Source organism: Macrobrachium nipponense, chromosome 44, assembly GCF_015104395.2.
Source record: "Macrobrachium nipponense isolate FS-2020 chromosome 44, ASM1510439v2, whole genome shotgun sequence".
NCBI lineage: Eukaryota > Metazoa > Arthropoda > Malacostraca > Decapoda > Palaemonidae > Macrobrachium > Macrobrachium nipponense.
The window spans coordinates 23,826,287-23,853,315 of record NC_087221.1 but is presented as its reverse complement, the minus strand read 5'-3'; the positions used below and the strand labels follow the sequence as shown (position 1 = coordinate 23,853,315).

Here is a 27,029-nt window from a genome sequence, read left to right as displayed (position 1 = left end):
ACTGCAAATGTAAACTCATTACTCAAAATAAATAATTTCCCGAGGACAAACAAAGCAGATGAGGTCGAACGAAAAAGCCGATTCCTATCAAGACCACATCAGCTATACCATTATCAGCGGAAAGGGAGAACACCACACGGACACATGGAGGGAAACCCTATGCGCCGACGTGTTGAAATAACCCTTAACTCAGCGCAGTCTGTCACTCGCGGACCACCCAGCAATTTGCAGGAGCCTGGAACAACGAGAGACGAAATGAGCTCGAAACGATTTTTGACAGCTCGTTGTCAGCTGGGGGTCAATGATTTGCCATCATCCGCAGCCAGGCATTGTCACTCTGGCTCTAAATATGATTTTTCGTGTCCTTAATGGAAATAAATCTTGGATGTTTATTTGGGCTGTTTATTCGGGGTGTTTTCTGATGAGTAAGTTGTCATTTGTGTTCCTAATAGTTTCTATCATACGCTTCAACGTGGTGGTTTCATTATACCTGTTGATTGATTATGGTAATTCGGTGTAATGATGAAGTACGCCCTTGAATAATTGCAGATTACCTTGGGATTGCTAATTCAACGCGTTTAAAATTTAGATCGTGGCCGTAATGAGGAAGATTGCTTGGTTATTTATCCTGTTTACCGAAAGCTACTGTTATTGTTTGTGATTTTCGCCTCACTTTAATTATGCACAGTGACAGGGATTAGGGTGGATGTAATTAGAAATTACTAGGAATTACAAAGTTCTGCTCGATGTTGGAGTGACATTCTCCTTACCCCAATACCCCAACTAAATTCTCTCTCTCTCTCTCTCTCTCTCACTCTCTCAAAGGACAGATGCCCAGCCTTATGCCCTTATATACCCCAGGCCAGAAAAACTGAGGAAGCGTAAGCAGGAAGAGAATTCCAAGGCTTAGCAACTTGGAGAAAGGAAATAGTTACTGAGAGGTGCAATGAAATACTAATTAGGAAATAGTTACAGAGGATGCAATGGAATACTAATTAGGAAATAGTTACAGAGAGGTGCAATGGAATACTAATTAGGAAATAGTTACAGAGGATGCAATGGAATACTAATTAGGAAATAGTTACAGAGAGGTGCAATGGAATACTAATTAGGAAATAGTTACAGAGAGGTGCAATGGAATACTAATTAGGAAATAGTTACAGAGGATGCAATGGAATACTAATTAGGAAATAGTTACAGAGGATGCAATGGAATACTAATTAGGAAAAAGTTACAGAGAGGTGCAATGAAATGCTAATTGACAAGATAGTTGTTAATATTCTTTTTCGTCTTTATTGAGAAGAATGTTTTGTGTTGTCTTTCCTGGCAAGATTAAAACTCATTTTCTTTAGTGGATTTTCGTGTGAATTTTGTTCGTGTACTCCTTTTTTCACTTTTACTGTGTTTCTTATGATGTAAATGATAATTATTAACGTGGTTATACGTACAGCTTATAAAATGGTGTAACTATTTACACTTACCGGGAAATTATTATTTTGGCGATCGTGACATTTATTCCTATTCGACTGGGTGGTATTTATAGTGTGGGGTTCCGGGTTGCATCCTGCCTCCTTAGGAGTCCATCACTTTTCTTACTATGTGCGCCGTTTCTAGGATCACACTCCTCTGCATGAGTCCTGGGGCTACTTCAGCCTCTAGTTTTTCTAGATTCCTTTTCAGGGATCTTGGGATCGTGCCTAGTGTTCCTATGATTATGGGTACAATTTCCCCTGGCATATCATATCCTTTTTAATTCTATTTTCTGGTCTTGATACTTATCCATTTTTTCCCTTTCTTTCTCTTCAACTCTGGTGTCCCATGGTATTGCGACATCAATGAGTGATACTTTCTTCTTGATTTTGTCAATCAACGTCACGGCTGGTCTATTTGCACGTATCACCCTATCTGTTCTGATAACATAGTCCCAGAGGATCTTTGGCTGATCGTTTTCTATCACTCCTTCAGGTTGGTGCTCGTACCACTTATTACTGCAAGGTAGCTGATGTTTCTTTATTATTATTATTATTATTATTATTATTATTATTTTATTATTATTATTATTATTATTACCATGATGTTATGAGAAAGCGGAGAACTTACCTAGTTATGATGATGATGATGATAATATAATAATAACCATGATGATCGATCCATTAGTTATCGATATGAAGATTTTACATTAATTGTGCTCTTGTCTTGGCTTTCTGTGTATCACTTTTATTTTAATGTTTCCTCTTCCATAATCAAAACTCGATCTAAAAAGGGTAAAGGGGGCATCCTGTATTAAAAAGGCCTTTAGAAAATATTTTTTGAAAATAAATATTAATAAAAAAATACTGCATATACTTTATGGCTCTATTACGAGTTGTATCAGGTCACATTAAGGCCTAAGAAATCGCCAGTGAGTTTCCCGTGGGAAAAATTGTTACTGAAACTCGAGGCAGACGATAGGTGTTTCGAGCGAGATGTAATGGATCAGAATAAAACTGAAGGCCACTGGATTGTATGCGTGTGTGTGTGTGTGTGTGTGTGTGTGTGTGTGTGTGTGTGTGTGTAAGTTTCCAAGTTTAGTATGGGCATCTGGAACAACTGGCAACGGGTTTCAAAGGTCTGGGACCATGTGTGTGTGTGTGGGTGTGTGTGTGTGTGTGTTTGTGTATGAGAAAGAGAGTGAGAAAAAGAGAAACATGTATGTCAGTGGATCCTAACCTTTACTGACCTCCATCCAAAATCATATCGGAATGTACCTGGGTGGCCCAAGTAGTCATGAATTATGTCAAACGTTGGACTCTAATTTTTGATAATAAGACATGTGCTCATACCTCGAACGCTCTTAATTTTCCAGCGGTATAGATGGTATGGAATGAACTAATTATACTGGAAACTAAAAACCAACATTTGTGAAAATATCCAAATGCTTTCGCATTCAAATTAAAAAAATAGAGGAGGAGATAGTTTCAGTTAAGGAGACTCACATTGTGTCATGTGTATTGTCATGTTTCCTGCCTAGAAAGTGTTTGTAAAAAAAAATAATAGTCAACTATAGACATTACTTCTAAGTCCTTAGTGAGTTATGCATAAGTGCCTTTATTCTGGATGGAGGAGATTTGGGTGCTTTCCCTCCGGTATTTTGAGTGCCTCACCGCATCCCAAAGGGAAGGAGTAGCAAATAAAAAAAAAAATACATTTAGGGCTTTACCTTCGCGTTTCGACCGTCTTTGTATTGTTTTCGTAACGAAACGTCTCGTCTGACTAATATTTGCCTTCTTTTCTAAGTCCTCGGTGACAAGACTTCAAGGATCCTTGTGTAGTAGAGTTTCACTGTATCCTCGGTAATGCTCACGACGCCAGATAACCTCAATTATTTACTGGCTTCTCTGAAATGCAGCCTTCAGCGTCTGTAATGAGCCTGTCAACACACTCCGCAATGATTCCGTTAATCTGTCACTGTGGGACTCACATCTGGAGATGCATCCGCGGTGGGAAATAATATTGTTTATCAGACTGAATTGACGTTCCAGTATTCGGAATGAACTTGCCATTCCACTATCAAATCTGTTTATTTGTTTGTTTGTTGGTATGGTGTTTTTACGTTGCATGGAACCAGTGGTTATTCAGCAACGGGACCAACGGCTTTACGTGACTTCCGAACCTCGGCGAGAGTGAACTTCTATCCCCAGAAATACGCATCTCTCACTCCTCAGTGGAATGCCCGAGAATCGAACCCGCGGGCACCGAGGTGGCAGGCCAAGACCATACCGACCACGCCACTGAGGCGTTACTATCAAATCTTTTGAACTTCCGGTGTTGCCAGACTTTCTCCTTCTAAATGTAAACTTTAACTGCCTACGAGGTATGGAACAGTTATTGATGAGTGCATGAAATATGAAAGCGTGTTACTGGGATGTTCTAGTTTCGTTACTTCCATTTTCGTCCTTGATTATGGAAGAAACACTGTTCTCTTTATGCAAGTGCTTAAACCTTCATAGTGTGATGTTGCAGCATTGGCTGTGTTCTTTCAAGCATCACGTTAAACCTGGCCTTCCGTTATGTATATGTTTTGAATTCAAATTTCTGCTTTCCAAGGGCTGGTTCTGTTAGAAGCATAGACATGTGATCCTTAAATAGCACGTCATGATCTCAGACTAGGAAAGAAGTCCTATGTAAGAAACATTCTACGATGAGTAAAGTTGTCTGAGGTTAACGCAGTATGTGAACGACATAGATATCTATTAGATACAGTGTATCAGACAAATATGATCTTTCTTAGAGATTTCCAAGGTTTTTAACCCGGTATTTATCCACCTTTGCGGCGTGTTTAATACAAGCATGTTGGGATTACCGTAAAAACAAACAAAAGACTGTAAATATCTTAAAGATGCCGACCCCCAAGAAATATTAGTCCTAGATAACGACCCCCGCACTTTGTTTGGGGTTATTATCTACGAAAGATCTGACAAATTAATAAGGAAATCTTTTGGACCGCCCCAGAGTTGTGATGAAGCATTAGGAACCCTTAATTTACACTGAATAATCAATCTTACCAAAAGTCTACGTGCCTGAAAAAGTTAACAGATTGGATGAACAAATCTCTTCCTCTCCACATGAGAAACTGCAATATTTCTAAGTTCCTTACAATAATAAGCGTCTCAATGAGTTTTCATTTTAGCTATACAATGAGTAAATAGCAAATCGAGTTACTGTCGGCTTGCTTGTCCTACGATGGGGAGGAGACTTTCGATGGAAAACCCAGATGAAACAAACACCCTACACATGAAATTGCCTCAGGCGACCACGCTGCTCTCTTTTTAAGTACGGAATATCCCACACCGTTTTGCCCAAAGGACACACTGAGACTGTATTAAGATCTATTGGAAACATAGTTTCCAGCAATCAGCCAGAAATAGTTTTTTAATTTTTAGCGTGTCATTATAATAGTAACAAAATAAATATTAGAAGATATTCACGCATGCAGAGATATGTAAAAGATTACTATTTCAACAATAAGCTATCTGGCTCCCAATTAATAATTTTTCAGAGAGAACTTCGATGTTCATTTGACAAAATATAACAGCTGCTTTGTGATGAAGAACCAGAATTACCACCTGTCATTCCACGTGAGGTAACCACCACCTAAAATATTGTTTGAATTAATGATAAAAAAAATTTTGATATAAATTGCAAATGTGGCTCAGTAAATGGTCCCTTGAAAGAGCAGCTTGACGTCAATTTCTCTTCTTGGGCAATGGGCCATGTTGGCTGTCCTACTTCGCAATCCCTACCAGACGGAAACATTACAATTCTTTTACATTTAGATTTGGATGAAAGTATCCACCATTTTGACTGGCAAACAGTTTCAGGAATCTCATTTGCATATAAGTGTAGATAACGAAATGTAACAGACGACATAGCTGTGTATAGAATAATTTACCCCTGAGTACATAGCAGCGTCCGTTTAATCAAACCTAAAATCATTGCGGGGCGATGCAAAAACTGTCCATGCATTTGAATTCATAGAAAAAATGAAGCAGAGATGGATTTTCCATTTTGGCTGGATTACAATGTATGTACTTTTACTTTATGATCGTATGATGTCAGCGCAAAGGGAAGATAACGATCAACATACATGTAAAATCACCGCTGCGTGTCGGGAGTCTGTTCCCACAATAACAACTCTACCTGCAGCATTTTTTACCCCCAGAGGGAAGCATTGTATATTAAGCATAATATATGTACTATATATATATATATATATATATATATATATATATATATAATATATATATATATATATATATATATGTGTGTGTGTGTGTGTGTGTGTGTGTGTGTGTGTGTGCGCGCGCGCGCGCATATACACGAATTTTTACTGTAATCCAATAGTGTTCTGTGAACTTTACAAGTCCTCTAAAACACTCTTTTTACACGACAAAACAATATATTTCGATTAACAATCGCCTTTAATCTTTGTTATGTATATACGTGTGTGTTTTTGTTGGCATGAGTGGAGTTTCTTCAGCTATTTAGTATACTGTAAATATAAAAGTTAACATTAATAATACTCAATAGTTAATATTAATAATACTCAAAACCTTGAGCCAGGATCAATGATCCACTGACGTGTGCTAATAGGAATGTCGATCGGCAATGGATCACAATAAGGCGAGAGAGCCAACGTCGTCTTTGTAATATTTTTCCTACCTCCCCAATCGAAAAAAACTGACCGATGTTTATAGAAAAGGAATTATAAGATTTGGCTCGGCGCTCGAGTCTAACTATTTCATTTCCTTGTTTTACAAACGAGAGAGAGAGAGAGTCTCTCTCCCGTTGCCATTCGCAAATTATGATCATCTCTTTGAGTCAGAAAAAGATTAAGAGATTCCGTCCTCGTTGAAAAGGGCTATCGTAGTATTTTATCATTATTTATTTTTTCGAATTTCTTGGATTTTTTCCCTTCATTTACAAAAGGAGATTATTGCTGTTATGAGAAAATGCTCTCGAATGTTTATGGCGAGCGTTGCAGATTATGAGATTTCTTTTTACATGCCCTTCCGTAGCTTTTATTATCTTGGTTTTTCTTCATCTGTTCCGCTCGCTTGTAATCTGGAGGGATGTGGTACAGGATATTGCATGCTCTGTATATAAGTATAAGGGCTCTTATTAATGTCTGTGAAGTTAGGCAACTGCAAGGGGTCACAAGAAGGATGGAGACAGGCACTGTGTTAGCAACATCAATGCAAAAAGTTTTCTTGGGCCACCCGTCCCGAGGAGAAAAAACGTGCAGCTGATAATCCTTGTATAGAAAATGATGTGGATTGATCATTCCTAATGCCCTGTAATATCCCTGACTATATTTTTCTTTTTTTAAGTTTCAGTGGACACGTATGAATTATGTGTTTTCTAAATATTAGGCAGTAATTATTTAGGATCAGTGCATGCATCTGATTATGTCGAGTGTAATAAACATTGTGAATGAATAATTTTGTACGCACTTTCTGAATGAACTACCTAATATTAGATTTTTTACGATTTATTTCAGGTGCTGGGAAACAATTTTTTCCTGTGCTCGTGCAGTGACCAATCCAAATACTGCGTTGTGACATCCAGGTGCAATCCAGGTCAATCCTTCATGCTATTCACTACGATGGAATTCTACTGCTTTCTTCTGTGCACTGAGATCCAATTAACCTGCATCGACGTAAGAAACGGACCTTTCTCTTTAAGGTGAGTGCAGTAATTCATTTCTCTGGCAGTCGTGGTTTATGTATTTTTGTTCTTTATTTATTTATTTATTTATTTATTTTTTATTTATTTATTTATTATTTATTTATTAATTATTTTTTTATTTTAGTGGGGGTGGGACACATGTTTTCGTATAGCCTTAAAACACACACTAAGACACAAACTCACACGAACTCAGATGTAAAAATTAGATACGTTTTAGTTTATCTTTTCTTTCGGAATATATAACCTCAATGTTTCCGATACCATTTCATTTTCTCATTTGTGCGCGCCTTTTGTGTGTATGTTGGTATGTGCAGGTGTGTAGAAGAATGAGAGGGTTTCCGGAGCTGATAAGAACATTGGAATATCCATGATGAAACACAAGAAACACATTGATCGACAGATGGTTGCCAATTCCAACAGTCGAAGACGAAATTCAAGAGAGACACTCGTATGACATTCTTGATGAGGCAGGAAGCAAACAGACCTTAGAAAGAAGGTAGCCTTGGCGGAGGCAACATTGCTATTGTTATCAGGGTGCCATGAATCTATGGGCTATTGGAGGGAATAAAATATTAAAGGGAAAGGGATTTATCAGATGGTATAAAACCCGAGAAGCTTATCAGAGTACTGAAAGATATGGGACTTACTATGTAATCATCAATCCATATTTGCCTTCAAGAGATGCACAACCATGGTTGCATTTATTCCTGGACTTTAATGTTAAAACGGAACAAGAAACGCAAGGGGAAAATGCCATAGCATGTATTGGGCAACCGTGCCCATCTCAGTCCAAGCACCGTGCGAATGCCGAACGAACACGCAATCATTCATCGTTGAATTGAGAAGAATCAACGAAAGGAACTGGTAGATTAAAGAGGAGCATTGATCGATTACCAGACAGCAGTCGATTAACAAACGCTTCATTCGACTCCCTGAGGCCGTAATGCGTGGGGAAGCAGAGCGACGACTTCATTTCCTCCAGGATGTGAAAGCAAAGGCGGAGGCGACGAAAACAGAGGGGAAATGCCATAGCTTTTCGCGTCGTCAACGTTCGTTGGTAGGAAGGTCGGCGAGAGGCAAATGGTTCGCAGGCAGTCAACCATAATGAAACAATCCAGCTAACGTTTTTAAAGGGGAGCGTTGCTCCCCAATGAAGGACGGGACGTTTGAAACGGCCTGAGAGAGAGAGAGAGAGAGAGAGAGAGAGAGAGAGAGAGAGAGAGAGAAGGCCGAGTACTAGTTGGGCTTCCTCCTTGCTAAAAAGATGGAAGTTCAAAAGTACTTAAAACGGCTGAGTAATGGTGCCGAATTGCTTTACTTGAGAAAGCTAAGTACTTTAGAGAGGTCGCCAGGAGAGATGCATGATTTTAAGCATGTCCAGAGATCTTGGTTTTTGCCAGGATACTCCAGCTTGATAAATCACTTTCTTACTCTCGTGAACACCGATAACTGTCCTCTCTCTCTCTCTCTCTCTCAACAATGTCCTTTCTCCCCATCCGTAATTTTAACAGCATCAATTACTGTTCTCTCTCTCTCTCTCTCTCTGTCTCTGTCTCTGTCTCTGTCTCTCTCTCTCTCCAACTGCCATTTTACCAGCATCAATGACTGTCCTCTCTCTCTTTCATATATTTCCTCATGTAAAACCGTAAAAATGTTAATTGGTTTATCTTTCAAAAATGAATTCTTGTTCCAGTTGGTTATTTCCTCCCTTATATACATACATAGGTAAATTATAGATGAAATTCGTCAACCTGTTGTCCACCTTATTTCAGAAGTAATATTTATGCGAGTTACGGCAAAGAACAGTAACTTCAGATTCATGACCCTTTGAGTCAAGGTTCAGTAGTTTTTGCTTAATTATCATTTTCCTCCAATATTGGCTATCGATAACCAATGCAAAATAATATAAAGGATGAACATCAAAGTATCGTGTTTATTTATTAATAATATAATCGAGGCATACTTATAACGTTGTTGCAGAGTATTTAAGAACCTAATGTATAAAAATGAAATCCCAGTTGATTTTTCTTGTTTGTCCGCCCCGGGCGGGGACGTGGAAGGCAGGGGATTGAGAGGGTTGGGGAAACATGACACGTTCACCCTCGTACTGCATACCTGTTTGTCCGCCTTGGGTTTGGGTAGGGTATGTAGGAGATCGGTAGGCAAGCTTGTATTTAATATATTAGACAAGATGTGCGACTGCCCAGCTCATGTAGCTTCAGCGATGCAGTTATATTAGATTTTATTGAAGGTATAACAGTGACCAAAAAATGCAACAAATATCAGGGAGATGTTTTTGAAAAGCGCTCAACTGATGGATGGGAGAATGAAAAAATAAAACACTAAAGAAATTCATTTTATTATTGAAACAAATTACCCGTTAATCCTTATGGCTACCATTGGGAATCGGCCATCTCAGTCTCACAGCTCCCATTGTGGATAACCCTCCCATCCTCACGGATCCCATTACGGATAACCCTCCCATCCTAACGGATCCCATTATGGATAACCCTACCATCCTCACGGATCCCATTACGGATAACCCTCCCATCCTCACGGATCCCATCACGGATAACCCTACTATCCTCACGGATCTCGTTGCGGATAACTCTACCATCGTCACGGATCCCATTGAAGAACACCCTACCATCCTCATGGCTTCCATTGAGGATAACCCTTTCATCCTCATGGCTCCTATTACGGAGCACCCTCCTAATCTTCATGGCTCCCATTGTGGATATCCCTCCCATCCTCATGGCTCCCATGGGTAACCTTTTCATCCTCACGCCCTCCTACGGCAACGAACCCTCACATCGTCACGGCTCCCATTTCGGATAACCCTCACATCCTAACGGCGTCTATTCCTTCCTTTAAACCTACAATCATTCAATTTATTCCCAACGGAAACGAACAGATAAACTGATAAAAAACCAAAAAGAGAGACGTAAATAAAGAATACCGCTTTGCCAAATAGATTCTTTCCCCGTATAATCTTTCCTTAGGGACAATACATATATCAGTAAGGAGATTTAATATGCTCACGTGATCAAATGCCCCATGCATGTCTTTTCTACAGGGCCTGAGCGTCACATGTGGGAATTCTTGAAACTTATCCACGGAAAAAAGGCCTATATATATATGTGTGTGTATATATATATATATATATATATATATATATAATATACATATATATATATATATATATATATATATATATATATATATATATATATATATGCGTTTTCTCAGTACTTCCTTAAGATAAATATATGCATGAAATATGGGCAGACAGTTACTTGTATCTTAAAAAATTTTTTGGTGATTTCTGATTTTCAAAATCGGGTCTTTCGATTATTTTTTGAGTTTACCATGGCTCCATGAATTATGGAAGGAGTTTATATTATTTATTTCATTAAATTGTTTGATAATGTCGAGTTTAGAGTGATATTAAGATTATTTCGTTAGTGGTTGATCATTGCCCATGGTTGTTCTTTTTCTTGACGATAAGGATTTCATTGCCATCGGTTTGAAGCCCCGAAATAAATATACATACGTATGTGCATACAGAAATACGCTAAGACAGAGAAAATGTGAAGAAGAAAATAGAAAGACTAAACAGAGTAACAATAAGGAGAGAACAAAGCCAAAAACTAGACAGACAGACAGTCGGCGAAGCAGAAAGAAATAAGAATAGGAATATAAAGACAAAGCAAGAGGCACAGAGTAAAACAAAGAGAAGGTGGGGTGGGGGAGATTTTAGTGAGGGGGAGGAGGAGGAGGGGGAGATGGAGAAGGAGGAGGAGGAGGAGGAGGAAGTGGAGGTGGAGAGGAAGAGGAAAAGAAAAAGACATACAAACAAACCGACAGATATAAGTGAGCAAGACCACCAGTAAGAAAAGAATAAAAACGTAAAGAAAATTACCCCGCAGCAGCAACAGCATAAGAAGAAGAAGAAGAAGAAGAAGAAGAAGAAGAAGAGGAGTATCAAATTGAAAAGCGGAATATTAGATTATCGAATCCTTGGAAATATGGGCTCGTGTCTCAGTCTAATATTGCATTGCCTCTTGCAAGACCTTCAAGCAATGTAACTTGAACTCGAGATGGATTTTTTGTTTCTTATCATTCTTCTTTTGAATTAAAGGTGTGTTTTTATGACTGAAAAAATATTCGTGATGACAATTACTAAGAGAATAATAATAATAATATAATAATAATAATAATAATAATAATAATAATAATAATAATAATAATAATTATATATTATTATTATTATTATTATTATTATTATTATTATTATTATTATTATTATTATTATTATTATTCAAATAGATATATAATACAAGTATGGCAAGTAATGAACAGAAGTTCAACAGAAAAATCTGTCAATATCAAAGATTCGCCATAGAAGGTCAATCAGAGAAAGGCCACTTTTCCCATGCAAAGCCAACACACAGAGTGACAAGTTGTAAGACGATTACTGCCTCCGAAGTACTGTGAGTTGCCAGTTATCAAATATGCAAGAGCATTATGTCCACTTTCAACATGTAATATGAGCAATGCATGCATAAAAAGGCTCGGTAGAATACGGGGAGTATTAAAAACATTTTTAGCCTTACGAAGCAACTTAGTTTATGGAATGCTATCACGCTTTTTAAATGTGCTCAAGTCTATGCGTTAATTTGCTGTGATTGTCTTGTTGCATAGGATAATTTGCAAATATATATAAAACCCAGATTTAAATTACCTGAATGTGACTTATAAAAACCCGAGTACATCTTGTACAGTAAGTAGATTGTCGTTCTTCTCTTTTTCAGTATAGTTATAATAAACCTTATTATGATATACATTCTCACTTATCTCTAGCTATCGATTTTTAGAAAGCAATATATAAATCCGTTAACCGGATGAAGAAAATTTCATATTAAAATCGACGTCTTCGTCTTCCTCGCCGATTCCAAAGAAGACACATCCCACCATATGCGCGATAGACGGCAAGAGGAACATAATGTCTTTTGTCATGAAAAATGCAAGTTGCTTGCTCATTTATTATTAACGGTAATCCCTACACACACACCACCTCTCTTCCTTGATCCCTCCCCCCTCCGATCCCCCACCCATCCCACAACCTCCAAGGAACAACACAATCCCCCCCCCCCCCCGCGACCTAACACCACATCATCCACCCCACGCCCGAGGCTTAACAGAAAGAAGAAGAGACACGCCCTTGAACAGCTGAAGAAAGCTGTTCAACAGCATTGTGGGAGACTGGTCTGAAGGGCTTTACAAATATCCTAATATCAACAGCAGCTGGTATCAAAGCCGGTCCCGGGGAGTGAGCTATTCATTGGTCATGTTTACAAAGTGTGATAAGAACTGGGTCGGCCATTCATATCCGACTCCGTCTGTTGACTCCTCGCGTCCCCTCCGGACGTCCGCCATTCTTCCCGCCTTCTCTTGGTAATGCTTTCCCGCCATTTTTTTCATTTTCTTTTTTAATATTTTCTTACATTTTTCGGCTATTTTCTTGCCCCTCTTTCCTTTTCTTTCCCCTGTTTGTAGGTTGGGGGGGCGGCAAGGTACTACTACTATTAGTACTACTGGTATTACTACGATACGACTCTTATTCATTCCAGTCCCGTCCTTGCCTGGAGTCTCTCTCTCTCTCTCTCTCTCTCTCTCTCTCTCTCTTCTTTATTCTCTACTACTTCCTCCTCTTGTTGGAGGATAGTAAACACATGTATTACTGCCACACCCTACTACTGCTACTCGAACAACTACTCCTGCTGCTGCTCTTACTAAAACTGTTACAACTACCAATACTACTACTGCTGCTGCTGCTGTTTCTGCTTGCAGGCAACAGTCCTCTATCCGGCAACTCTGCACTGCGTAACCCCACTATGTAAAGCGTAGAAAGTTCTCCATCAGCAGCGTTGAGGCAAAGAAATTCTCTGCAACAAACATAAACACAGACATACTTTAATGCCTGCAAGAACGATGCAAAAGGTTTCAGAAGTGTTTACATTTAATTAGGATTCGCGCAAAACTTTTCCTTGTCTTTTTTTCCTTCTTCTTTTCTTTTTCAAAGCCCTCCAAATTCCAGTATATTTCCCTCTGACCTGAAAAGTTCACGACAGAAAAATAGAACTGAGATAAATCGAAAGAAAAAGGATACTTGCTAAAGAGAGAGAGAGAGAGAGAGAGAGAGAGAGAGAGAGAGAGAGTTCAGACACCAGTATTCCTTCCTCAGTTCGGAAAGCTTCGTTCCAGACTGATCAAATCGAGAGAGAAAATGAATGAAAAATGAACTTGAGAGAGAGAGAGAGAGAGAGAGAGAGAGAGAGAGATTTCAAATACCAGTATTCCTTCCTGTGTTCTGAAATCGAGAGAGAAAATTAAAGAAAAGGTGAACTTGAGAGAGAGAGAGAGAGAGAGAGAGAGAGAGAGAGAGAGAGAGAGAGTTCAAATATCAGTATTCCTTCCTCTGTTCTGAAGGCTTCATTCCAGATAAATCAAATCGAGAGAGAAAATGAATGAAAAGGTGAACTTGAGAGAGAGAGGGAGAGAGAGAGAGAGAGAGAGAGAGAGAGCGAGAGTGAGTGGAGCGAGGAGGCTGGGGGGCTGTGTGCTTTATTCATAAAGACTGAGCCATATTACACCAAACTAAGAAGAGTGACTTTCTCAAGTACATTTCCAGGAAGAAGAGAGACCCCGCCGTACAAAGGTCCTGCCTTGTTTCATTATGCATTAAGATCCCCAGCTGATTATTAATGAATTCTTCCTGTTGGAGTTTTACAACGGCAGTGGGCGGAGCTGGGAATGAAGGAGAGCAGTAGAGTTAAAAGACACGGGAAGGAGTTTTTGTGTTGTGAACAAACATGTTAATAATTAAATAAAAACGGTCTTGTTGAAAAGTTGGATTGGGCTAGTCTCGGGGATGACGTGTCGACATAGTTAGAAAAGAGGAGGAAAAAACGGGAGGTAAAATGTTGCCCTGAAGAGGTTGCTCATACACGCGGAAGTGCTTCGCCAGGTCGATGGTATTTAGAGTTATTAAGGCAGATTAATAACATGGGACTGAGGAAGATCACCCCCCCCCCTAAATTCAGTGGTTGGATATATGAAAATCGTGTTTATGTTTGCAAATAGAGAATCACTTAACATTGTAGCTGTAGATTCACAATTGTTAACAATGAACGCAATCATTGCTGCCAGAACCATTGAAGAGTAATGAATGCACATATTCAAATATGAAAGGGAAGTAGCCATAGCCTATACATCACGGGTCTTCATCTGAATTACATCGCCTTTAGTACGGGAAACCTCTCTCTCTCCTCTGACAAAAGAATCTCCTTCTCCTCTCTCGTCGTCTCCTCTCTCTCTCTCCTCTCTCATATCAAAGTAATAACGGAATTATGTGTATGAGTAGGTTTGTCTGTCTGTCCCCGTCAGTGCGTCTGCCTCTGCTGGTTAGTCTTATTTCCCAGTTTCTTCAAAACATATTTCAAAAATTGAAAAACTCGGATCGCGGGAAGAAGGTCCTCCTGGTCGGAATCGCCGCCTTCTCCCCCACCCCTCCCCAAACCCCACCCCCCACCTCCGGTATCCTGTGTGTTGGCTCTCGGCGCGTGAAATTGTCTGTCGGTAGGGCCACATAATCAATCTCTCGCGCGGGTCGTTCTATATGTCTCTTGAATCTCTCGTGAAGGGGCGATTGCAGATATTGTTTCTCAGTCGGTTTGGCATCTCTGACTCCCGAGAGAAGCAGCAGCAGCAGCAGCAGCCGCCTGTTTATGGAGGCTTCTTTTTGTTTAGCTATTGCCTTGGCCCTTAGTTCGGACGGCTTCCTTGAACACCTATACTACAGGGAAGTAAAACGCGGAGGTTGAGCGCCTCAGTGGCGTGGTTGGTATGGACTTTGCCTGCCACCTCGGTGGCTGCGAGTTCGATTCTTGGGCATTCCATTGAGGGGTCAGAGATGTGTATTCTGGTGATAGAAGTTCACGAATCTCGACGTGGTTCGGAAGTCACGTAAAGCCGTTGGTCCCGTTGCTGAATAGCCACTGGTTCCATGCAACGTTAAAACACCGTACAAACATAAAGCGAAGGTTTTATTTGTATGTGATTCCGTGTCGCGCTGTTCTCGTTCGTTACGCTAAGCCGTATTTATCAATGAACAGACTACCCGGAGAAACAATGCGGATGCGGTTGTTTTGCTCTTCTTTGGTATGGTATGGTATGGCATGGTATGCCAAGAAAGGGCATTTCCTATGCGTCGCCTTGGACGTTTTCTGGATGCTCAGAAGCCTTTTAGTTTTATGGTCATTCTGTGGAATGTTTTTTAATTTTTTATTTCAGGTAAATAAGAAGTGCTCATAGCTCTTGTGGTTGCTTTTATATATATATATATATATATATATATATATATATATATATATATACATTTATGTATATATATACACATTTATATAGAATATTATATGAAATTAAGAATATACTATATAATATATATATATATCATAATTTTATATATATATATATAATATATATATTATTATTATATATATAGATATATCATATATATATATATATATATATATGAATTATGATACTGTGACATGTACAAGTCGATATATATATATATATATATATATATATATATATATATATATATATATATACTATGTGTGTGTATGAATGGTGTTTAGTATGCAAATTCATGCACGGGCACATCCACGCATAAACAAGAGCGCGTATAATCTACCAACCAGAAACCTAAGACTGAAGGACGGACGCAGTTCCACCCCGTCCACCGTGAAGGAACGTGTCCCTTTAAATCCTGCGGAGATCCCCGAGGATTCACCCACCCATATAGGATTCATAATTCGGGACCCGCAAGAATTCGCACGCCTACGCAGCATGAACGCCCGTGAAAAAAAGGATTATACGCTCGCAGAGAGAACAGTTGATGGCTCAACAAACTCACTAGCCGTCGTCTCGGAATGAAATAGCGTTACGTCTCTGTCTTGAGGGGGACGGGGTTGGTTGTGGGGGGGGTGGGGTTATTGGGGATTGGTTTGGAGCCGGGGGAGGGGATGGGGTAAGGATGATGATGTGTCTTTACAGGTTATGAGATCCAGCTGAATAATTAATTAAATGATAAGAAGCATATTTTTTTCAGTTTGTTCATTTATTTATTTTCCACTTTTCTTCCTCCTAATTTGTGCTGTTTGTAACTCAGAACACAAGTTATTGAATTTAGAATAATTACTAATAATAATAATAATCATAATAATAATATAATATAATATAATAATGAGTATTATTATTATTATTTTTTTTTTTTGCTCTATCACAGTCCTCCAATTCGACTGGGTGGTATTTATAGTGTGGGGTTCCGGGTTGCATCCTGCCTCCTTAGGAGTCCATCACTTTTCTTACTATGTGCGCCGTTTCTAGGATCACACTCTTCTGCATCAGTCCTGGAGCTACTTCAGCCTCTAGTTTTTCTAGATTCCTTTTCAGGGATCTTGGGATCGTGCCTAGTGCTCCTATGATTATGGGTACAATTTCCACTGGCATATCCCATATCCTTCTTATTTATATTTTCAGATCTTTATACTTATCCATTTTTTCCCTCTCTTTCTCTTCAACTCTGGTGTCCCATGGTATTGCGACATCAATGAGTGATACTTTCTTCTTGACTTTGTCAATCAACATCACGTCTGGTCTATTTGCACGCATCACCCTATCTGTTCTGATACCATAGTCCCAGAGGATCTTTGCCTGATCGTTTTCTATCACTCCCTGAGGTTGGTGCTCGTACCACTTATTACTGCAAGGTAGCTGATGTTTCTTGCACCGGCTCCAGTGGAGGGCTTTTGCCACTGAATCATGCCTCTTTTTGTACTGGTTCTGTGCAAGTGCCGGACATTCGCTTGCTATGTGGTTTATGGTTTCATTTTTCGTATTGCACTTCCTACATATGGGAGGGATGTTATTTCCGTCTATCGTATTTTGAACATATCTGGTTCTTAGGGCCTGATCTTGTGCCGCTGTTATCATTCCTTCAGTTTCCTTCTTGAGCTCTCACCTCTGTAGCCATTGCCATGTGTCATCGCTGGCTAGTACTTTAGTCTGTCTCATGTATTGTCCGTGCATTGGTTTGTTGTGCCAGTCCTCTGTTCTGTTTGTCATTCTCCTGTCTGTATATTTCTGGGTCTTCGTCTACTTTTATTAGTCCTTCTTCCCATGCACTCTTTAGCCACTCGTCTTCACTGGTTTTCAGATATTGCCCCAGTGCTCTGTTCTCAATGTTGACGCAGTCCTCTATACTTAGTAGTCCTCTCCCTCCTTCCTTTCGTGTTATGTATAGTCTGTCCGTATTTGCTCTTGGGTGTAGTGTTTTGTGTATTGTCATATGTTTCCTGGTTTTCTGATCTATGCTGCGGAGTTCTGCCTTCGTCCATTCGACTATTCCTGCGCTGTATCTGATTACTGGCACTGACCATGTGTTTATGGCTTTTATCATATTTCCGGCGTTGAGTTTTGACTTGAGTATCGCCTTGAGTCTCTGCATATATTCTCTCCTGATCGTGTCCTTCATCTCTTGGTATTTTATATCCCCTCCTTCCATTATTCCCAGGTATTTGTATCCAGTCTCATCTATGTGTTTGATGTTGCTCCCATCTGGTAGCTTTATCCCTTCAGTTCTCGTTACTTTGCCTTTTTGTATGTTGACTAAGGCGCATTTTTCTATTCCAAACTCCATCCTGATGTCCCCAGATACAATCCTTACAGTCTGGACTAGGGTATCTATTTCCTTGATGCTCTTACCATACAGCTTGATGTCGTCCATGAACATCAGATGGTTGATTCTGTTGCCTCTTTTCTTGAGTTGGTACCCGGCATCCATCTTCTGTAGTACTTTTGTCATGGGAATCATGGCTACTGTGAAGAGTAGTGGGGACAGTGAGTCGCCCTGGAAGATCCCTCTCCTGATATTAACCTCTGCTAGTCTCATTCCAGAGCTTGTACGTATTGTATTCCAGTTGCGCATTGTATTTTTGAGGAAGCTGATGGTGTTTTCCTCTGCCCCATATATTTTCAGGCATTCTATTAGCCATGTGTTAGGTATCATGTCGAAGGCTTTCTTATAGTCTATCCATGCCCTGCTTAGGTTGGTTTTCCTTCTCCTACCGTTCTTCATTACCATTTTGTCTATCAGGAGCTAGTCTTTTGTGCCTCTACACTTCCTTCTGTAGCCTTTCTGTTGGAGGGGGATGGTGTTTGTCTCCTCTAGGTAGTTGTATAGCCTTTCACTGATGATACCTGTTAGTAACTTCCACATTATTGGTAGGCAGGCGATAGGCCTATAGTTACTGGCTATATTTCCCTTACTCTTGTCTTTTTGTACTAAGGATGTTCTTCCTGTGGTCATCCATTTGGGTGCATGGGGATTTGAGATACAATGCTGGAGTTGTTCTGCTATTCGTGGATGTAGGGCCTTGAAGTTTTTGAGCCAGTATCCATGGACCTCATCGGGACCTGGGGCTTTCCAGTTTGGCATTTTCTTTAGTTGGTGTCTGACTGTGTCTGTCGTGATGTCTGTGAATCTTTGTTTTATTCTCCCTGTTTCTTCTTCCTTGACTTCCTGGAGCCATGTTGCATGTTTGTTGTGTGATACCGGATTGCTCCATATGTTTTCCCAGAGTCTCTTACTTGGTTCGGCTTCAGGAATTTCTTGGTGGTTGTCTTCCCCTCTTAGTTGGCTGTATAGTCTTTTCTGGTTGGTTCCGAAAAGTTTGTTCTGTTGGTATCCCTTATTCCTGTTCATGTACCGTTGGATCTTATGTGCTTTGGCCTTAAGCCTCTGTTTTACATCTTCTATTGTGTTGTTTAGTCCCCTCTCTTGTACTTTGTATTTCTCGTTGAGTTCCTCCCTTGTTTTCTTGCTTCTTAGCCTTTTTTCTGCCATCTCTTTCAGTTTACTCAAGTCAGATCTCATCACCATGATTTGCTTTTCCAGTCATGGTGATGAGCCGTGGCAGAGTGGGTTAGGTCGTCAATCGACTTGGTTAAGCAACATTGGGGCTGGTCAGTCGTTGGGTGGGTGACCGCTCTCCTCGGCGTTGATTCCTTGGGAAAGGATCTTTACCATAATTTCCTCAGTCTACTCAGCTGTAAATGAGTACCTATCCCTGATGGGGTAGGGTCCAGCTATGGGTTAAATAGCAAAACGACAACGACGTAAATGGAACCTCTGGCAACAGAGGAGCTTCGTCCGGCAGCCAGGTATTCAACCCAATTGAAGGGGAAGACGGTCAGGTACTTGGAGGTCGTCATCCAGCAACTGACCACCACAACGACAGTAACCAACAGCCTGAGATTGGAGCTACAGAAGCAAACCAAAGGAAGAAATGGACAAGAGAAGAAAATAAGGAAATATGGAGATGCTACATCAGAAGCAACCCGACGGAGAGAGGATATAGAAGAAGGTTGGTGAACATCTGGAATGAGAGGAATTATTATTATTATTATTATTATTATTATTAGAATAAGTAAGAATTACAGATATGAATAACAGCAGTAAGCACGTATATAGCACATAGCCATGAAAATGTAAAAAAATAAAAGAAAATGGAATTATCTTACGACAAAAAAAAAAAAAAAAAAAAAAAATTCCCTTATCCAACTCGGACTTTTGCTTCAAGGCGTCAGTTTACGTAAACAAAAAGTTGGACAAAAATTTTTTGCGTATGTCAACAATAATTGAATGTCTCGTTTCCTCTGCTGTAAAATGTGCTGTGGCAACAGCTTTATGTGGATTGATATTCACTTTATTGACATCGAAAAGAAAAAAAACATTAACATGACACGTGCTGAGAACCTTTTCGTTTGGAGAAAAATTCATTTCTGAATCCTGGATTTATTTTTTTATTTATGAAATTCTACTTGTTATCATGAAATTCTAACTCATAGGTAAACACACACACACATAGTATATATGTGTGTGCGTGTGTTTATATATCATCATATTTATATACATACACACACACACACACACACAACACATATATATATATATATATAATAATAATATATTTTATATATATATATATATATATATATATATATAATATCTCAACCGAAGGGGAAGCCTCAGACGGTATACATAGCGGTAAGGGTTTCAATGGAGACATATTTCATATGGGCGTTTATTCAAGCAACGTTTCATGGACCAGCCCCATTTTCAAGCTGAAAATTACAATAATAAAATAAAATTAAAATAATTACTCATCTCAAAAAACATACAGTTACAATACATGAAGCAAATTAAAAGAACATCAACGAAACTCAAGTATCATTTCCAGTAGAGGAAGGAGGACGAGTGACTAAAAAACAAAAACAAAACACGAAGGTATCTCTGTTGTTTACGCCAGGTACAAAGGGGTGGAGGCTATTTGGTTGTTCAGTTTCGGAACAATCGTCTTGATAAAAAGCGATTCGAAGACCGCTAGCTGCTGCGGAGAAGACGCTTTTGAAAGGATCTTAAAGTTTTTATATTCAATATTGACTCTGCATTTCTTTGTGTGGTCACGGATGCTGGAAAATTCAGAAGATGATAATTTGACTCCAGTACGGAAACGCACCCCCCATGGCAATCTATTCGGACCTTAAGAAGTCTTCTTGAGGCTCCGATATATTTTCCTAGATCACATCTAGGACAAGTATACAAATAGACAATATTAGATGCCATAAGAGGGTTTAACTTGTCTTTATATTTAAAAATAGATCCAATTGCCAATGGGTTTGTTGGGATCAGCTGACATTTTATGGCCGGACAGTAAGTTCTAATAATCTGTTGCATTTTGACATAGAATTTCGAATTGATTAAAAATGGAACACTGGCATAGAACGGCATCCTAGGTACAGTCTGAACAGCATTGCTAGGTAAAAGCTTCATATTCATAAATTTCTGAAGCCATTTATAAAATAAACTACTGGGATAACAGTTATCAGTAAAATATTTCTTTAAAAAGGTGACCTCATTGTGGAATTCAGACCATCCAGACGAAAGGGAAAAAGCCCTATGGAAAGGAGTAAAAAGATAATTTATCTTAAAATTGAAATTAAAGAAACTATAGAAATTTGTGCCCAAACCTGTGAACGTCTTCTTACTGAAAATCGACGTGTAAAATCCTGAATTATTACGAGACACTTCTATATCCAAATAAGCATGTTTGTTATCTTTCTCGTAATCAATTGTGAATTTTATATTCGGGTGGGCCAGATTAGCATAGTGTAAAAATAAGTCGGCTCCATATTTATCTTTAAATAAGATAAAAGTGTTGTCGACATAACGACAGTAAAATAACGGGTGATAAGCCAGAGGGCAGTTGTCCAGCAACCGCTCCTCTAACTCACACATAAAAATATTAGCCAGCACCGGGCCAAGGGGACTTCCCATTGCCATGCCGTCAGCCTACACAAAAGCTTTACCATTAAAAATAAAGGCAGTGTCCTGCACCGCCAAGGTTAAAAGTTTCTTAAAATTGTCGTAATTAAAACCGTGAAATAGTGTGTCATTATCAGTAAAAATCTTATTTAAAATTATCTGTATAGTTTCTTCCACAGGAATATTTGTGAATAAAGCTTCAACATCGAGACTTACCATAAACAGGTCTGAGTCCTGACAAAATCCTTTCTTTAAACTCAAGCTAATTTTTCAAAGTATAGCTATTCGAAGAGAATTAAGTTAACAATGGTAGCAAATATTTTGCCAGTTTGTAATTGGGGGTATCATATGATGTCAGGATAGGTCTTACGGGAATACCATCTTAATGTATTTTTGGCAGACAATACATAATACCGTAAGAGCCTCCAGTTCTTAATAAACCTTGATATGTATCATTATTAATGACTTTCTGGTCTAATAAGGATCTTTCTTGTTAAAAAATGAAGTCCAGTTAGTGACCAAATTATTGAAGGCTTTATGAGCTACAGAGTAAAGTTCATTTCGAAACTTCTCCACATCAACAAGCAGTTTCGTATTTACTAGGCGTGAAAAAAGTGTTTCCAAATAACCAAAGAACTTAACATATGAGGGTTTGTAACAGTGTAAACAATATTCTAGACCAAATGACAATAGGAATTCTTCCCTCCTTGAAAGATGATAATCAGAATAATCGAAAACAACATTATTGCTGGAAAACATAGGAATAGAGATACCAAGGTTGTATTGTTTACCCTGTTACAAACCCTCATATGTTAAGTTCTTTGGTTGTTTGGAAACACTTTTTTTCACGCCTAGTAAATACGAAACTGCTTGTTGATGTGGAGAAAGGTTTTCGAAATGTAAAAACTTTACTCTGTAGCTCATAAAGCCTTCAATAATTTGGTCACTAACTGGACTTCATTTTTTAACAAGAAAGATCCTTATTAGACCAGAAAGTCATTAATAATGATACATATCAAGGTTTATTAAGAACCTTCAATAATTTGGTCACTAACTGAGTACACAAGAAAATCTTACCATTATCAGGCCAGATAAAGGTAAAGGTGTTGTTAAACTTAACAAGACAGATTATATCCAAAAAGTTGAAACTATACTTGAAGACAATTCTAAATTCCGGTTCCTAGGTGAACCTGATTTCTCTACTATTTTCAGGTCAGAAGACAAGATTAACAGGTTTCTAAGATCCTTATTAGACCAGAGAGTCATTAATAATGATACATATCAAGATTTATTAAGCACTGGAGGTTCTTACGGTATTATGTATGGTCTGCCAAAAATACATAAATATTCCCGTAAGACCTATCCTGGCATCATATGATACCCCCAATTACAAACTGACAAAATATTTGGTACCATTGTTAACTGAATTCTCTTCAAATAGCTATACTTTGAAAAATTAGCTTGAGTTTAAAGAAAGGATTTTATGTCAGGACTCAGACCTGTTTATGGTAAGGCTCGATGCTGAAGCTTTATTCACAAATATTCCTGTGGAAGAAACTATACAGATAATTTTAAATAAGATTTTTACTGATAATGACACTATTTCACGGTTTTAATTACGACAATTTTAAGAAACTTTTAACCTTGGCGGTGCAGGACACTGCCTTTATTTTTAATGGTAAAGCTTATGTGCAGGCTGACGGCATGGCAATGGGAAGTCCCCTTGGCCCGGTGCTGGCTAATATTTTTATGTGTGAGTCAGAGGAGCGGTTGCTGGACAACTGCCCTTTGGCTTATCACTCGTTATTTTACTGTCGTTATGTCGACGACACTTTTATCTTATTTAAAGATAAATATATAGCCGACTTATTTTTACACTATGCTAATCTGGCCCACCCGAATATAAAAGTCACAGATGATTACGAGAAAGATAACAAACTTGCTTTTTTGGATATAGAAGTATCTCGTAATAATTCAGGATTTTACACGTCGATTTTCAGTAAGAAGACGTTCACAGGTTTGGGCACAAATTTCTATAGTTTCTGTAATTTCAATTTTAAGATAAACTCTCTTTTTACTCTTTTCCACAGGGCTTTTCCCTTTCGTCTGGATGGTCTGAATTCCACAATGAGGTCACCTTTTTAAAGAAATATTTTACTGATAACTGTTATCCCAGTAGTTTATTTTATAAATGCCTTCGCAAATTTATGAATATGAAGCTTTTACCTAGCAATGCTGTTCAGACTGTACCTAGGATGCCGTTCTATGCCAGTGTTCCATTTTTAATCAATTCGAAATTCTATGTCAAAATGCAACAGATTATAAAGACAAGTTAAACCCTCTTATGGCATCTAATATTGTCTATTTGTATACTTGTCCTAGATGTGATCTAGGAAAATATACCGGAGCCTCAAGAAGACTTCTTAAGGTCCGAATAGATTGCCATAGGGGGGTGAGTTTCCGTACTGGAGTCAAATTATCATCTCCTGAATTTTCCAGCATCCGTGACCACACAAAGAAATGGAGAGTCAATATTGAATATAAAAAACTTTTAGATCCTTTCAAAAGCGTCTTCTCCGCAGCAGCTAGCGGTCTTCGAATCGCTTTTTATCAAGACGATTGTTCCGAAACTGAAGTAACCAAACTGCCTCCACCCCTCTGTACCTGGCGTAAACAACAAAGATGCCTTCGTGTTTTGTTTTTGTTTTTTAGTTACTCGTCTTCCTTCCTCTACTGGAAATGGTACTTGAGTTTCGTTGTTCTTTTAATTTGCTTTATGTATTGTAATTGTATGTTTTTTGAGATGAGTAATTATTTTAATTTTAATTTTATTATTGTAATTTTCAGTTTGAAAATGGGCTGGTCCCTGAAACGTTGCTTTGAATAAACGCCCATATGAAACAGATGTCTCCATTTAAACCCTTACCGCTATATATATATATATATATATATATATATATATATATATATATATATATATATATATATATATATATATATAGGCAAATGCCACGAGGAAAGGCCTAGATATCACTCCGTTGCTTCACGTTTTCTTCGTGGCATTTACGTGATTCAGTTTTATATATATATATATATATATATATATATATATATATATATATATATATATATATATTATATATATGTATATAAATATGTGTGTGTATAGAGTGTATATGTTACAGGCAGATAGAAAACCAGGCATTTCGCAAAACGCACTTTGCGACATTTGATCCCATTAGGGGCTGTAATACTAAACACGGCAAGACAGTAACTCACCTACACTGTTTCAACGTGTTTAGTACTAGCCCCGTGATTAGAACTAACCCCTAAGTGCATTTCGCTATCTGCCTGAAATTTCAGGCAATTCGTAAAAGGCCTGGTTTCGCTATCTGCCTGTAACACACATCAATCCATCCATCCATACATACAAACTGCTAGCAAACGCACGAAATAGGTCACCTTGAACCGTGTGCAGTGTAAATTATGATAATTTATTCCATTTTCGAATCGTAAAATCGATGCCGCTGCAAAAAAAAAAGGTAATCTAATTATCAGACTTATAATAATGCGCATCTGATTTCTTTCATGTTGATGTATATAATGATGATGACAGAGATTTTATTGATACGGATCACGTTGACAGAGAAAATGTTTCGAGATTTTGTGAAGAGAGAGAGAAATCCATGATGAAGAGTTTGTTGACACAGTATGTCGATCAAATATTCTGTTTACGACGAAATCAAGGGCCAGAGAATGCTTCGACGAAACAAGTGTCGACATCGAGTCTGTCGACAGAGAAAATGAGGCGCGAGGCTTCCGTGAGGAATATTTCTCTCGTAAAGATTAAATGATTTATTTACTCGGCCCGAAATTAGCTTCCCATTTTCACGTGTCCGTTTTTTTTTTTTTTTTTTTTTTTGGACGCGTCATTTTTGAAACAAGGTAATTACATCAAATAAATTCGTGCGCTATTACAGTGTTTTAGTTGTAACTGCACGCTCATGTCAGCGTAATTTTTCGTGACATTTTTAACTTGAACACAAATGTCAGAATGGAAGTGTAAATTTGCACCTTCCCCCTTCTCTCTCTCTCTCTCTCTCTCTCTCTCTCTCTCTCTCTGTATATATATATATATATATATATATATATATTATATATATATATATATATATATTATATATATATATATATAACTTACTGACATGACAATCAGTTATTTTTGCCTCCACTTTGTTCATATGTCAAACTGTCGCTGAAAAGAAATTCAATAGAGCATAATTTCATCGTTCGAAAATCCAAATTATAATGTATCAAAGATTTAGCATAATATTCCAAGTCCGTTTTTCATTTTGTTAGAATATTTCCATTCAAACTCTACAAAAAGAACCAGTAAAAAAATAAAAAAATAATAAAAAACAAACAAACGACAGCATTTTGAAAAATTCGGCGCACGTAGTGAACAATCTAATACCTGACACAATAACAACAGGGATATAACTCTCCAAACACGAGATCGATTCATCTCTAACCGATAGGTCAAACAGGAACTTCCCATTATTCACGAGCGCCCCCTACCGAAGAGTCGACCTTTAGGACAAGATACCCCCCGGGGATTCAGTCGACCGAAGGGATTCGGTCAGTGACACCAACTCCTGCTCTTGTTTTCATAAATATAGAAGAACTACACCATGCGCTACTTTTTCCCTCTGCTGGGATAACACCGTCCTTACGTATTTATACAAGGCGAAACGTTGTTGCTACTGAAGTCCAGAGAGAAATCAGGATTTTATTTTTAAACCTCAAAGATGTGGTGGCGCCAGAAGGTGTTGTTCTCCATACTATTTTTATCAGAATTTGTTTTAGAGATGAGGTTGCTGCTAGCTCCACCCATCCAAGAACTGAACAGACCCACCATTGCTTAACATCGTTGACCAGAGACCAGAAATATAGCGATTACACACACACACACACACACACACACACACACATATATATATATTATATATATATATATATATATATATATATATAATATATATATATATATATATATATGTGTGTGTGTATATGTATGTATTTAGCTTCGAGTGGGATTTAGTACCTATCACACAACTCGAAACCCTACACCTGACGACGTAACAGTAATCAAGTTCTACACTCCACGGTTAATCTGATTCCCCCTGCCAGGTGTTTTTAATCCTCGACACGGGGAGACCGATCCCCTCGGGAAAGAAAACCATACGGGGGCTTCCTTGTAACGGAGATGAGTGAGGATCGGCGAGGTGAATTAACGTAAGGGATTGAGAGATGTGGGAAGCTGCTAAAAGAGTCGCCTTTCTCTTAA

The 27,029-nt window shown here is 38.4% G+C and overlaps 1 long non-coding RNA gene across 2 annotated transcripts in view; it reads left to right on the top strand.

The window, feature by feature from the left end:
* LOC135203838 (uncharacterized) overlaps nucleotides 1-27,029 on the top strand; it is a 286,371-nt gene that overhangs the window by 53,572 nt on the left and 205,770 nt on the right. For both annotated transcript variants that reach the window (XR_010312042.1, XR_010312041.1), the window contains exon 2: nucleotides 7,040-7,224. This is a non-coding gene — a long non-coding RNA (uncharacterized LOC135203838). The remainder of the gene's footprint in view (nucleotides 1-7,039; nucleotides 7,225-27,029) is intronic.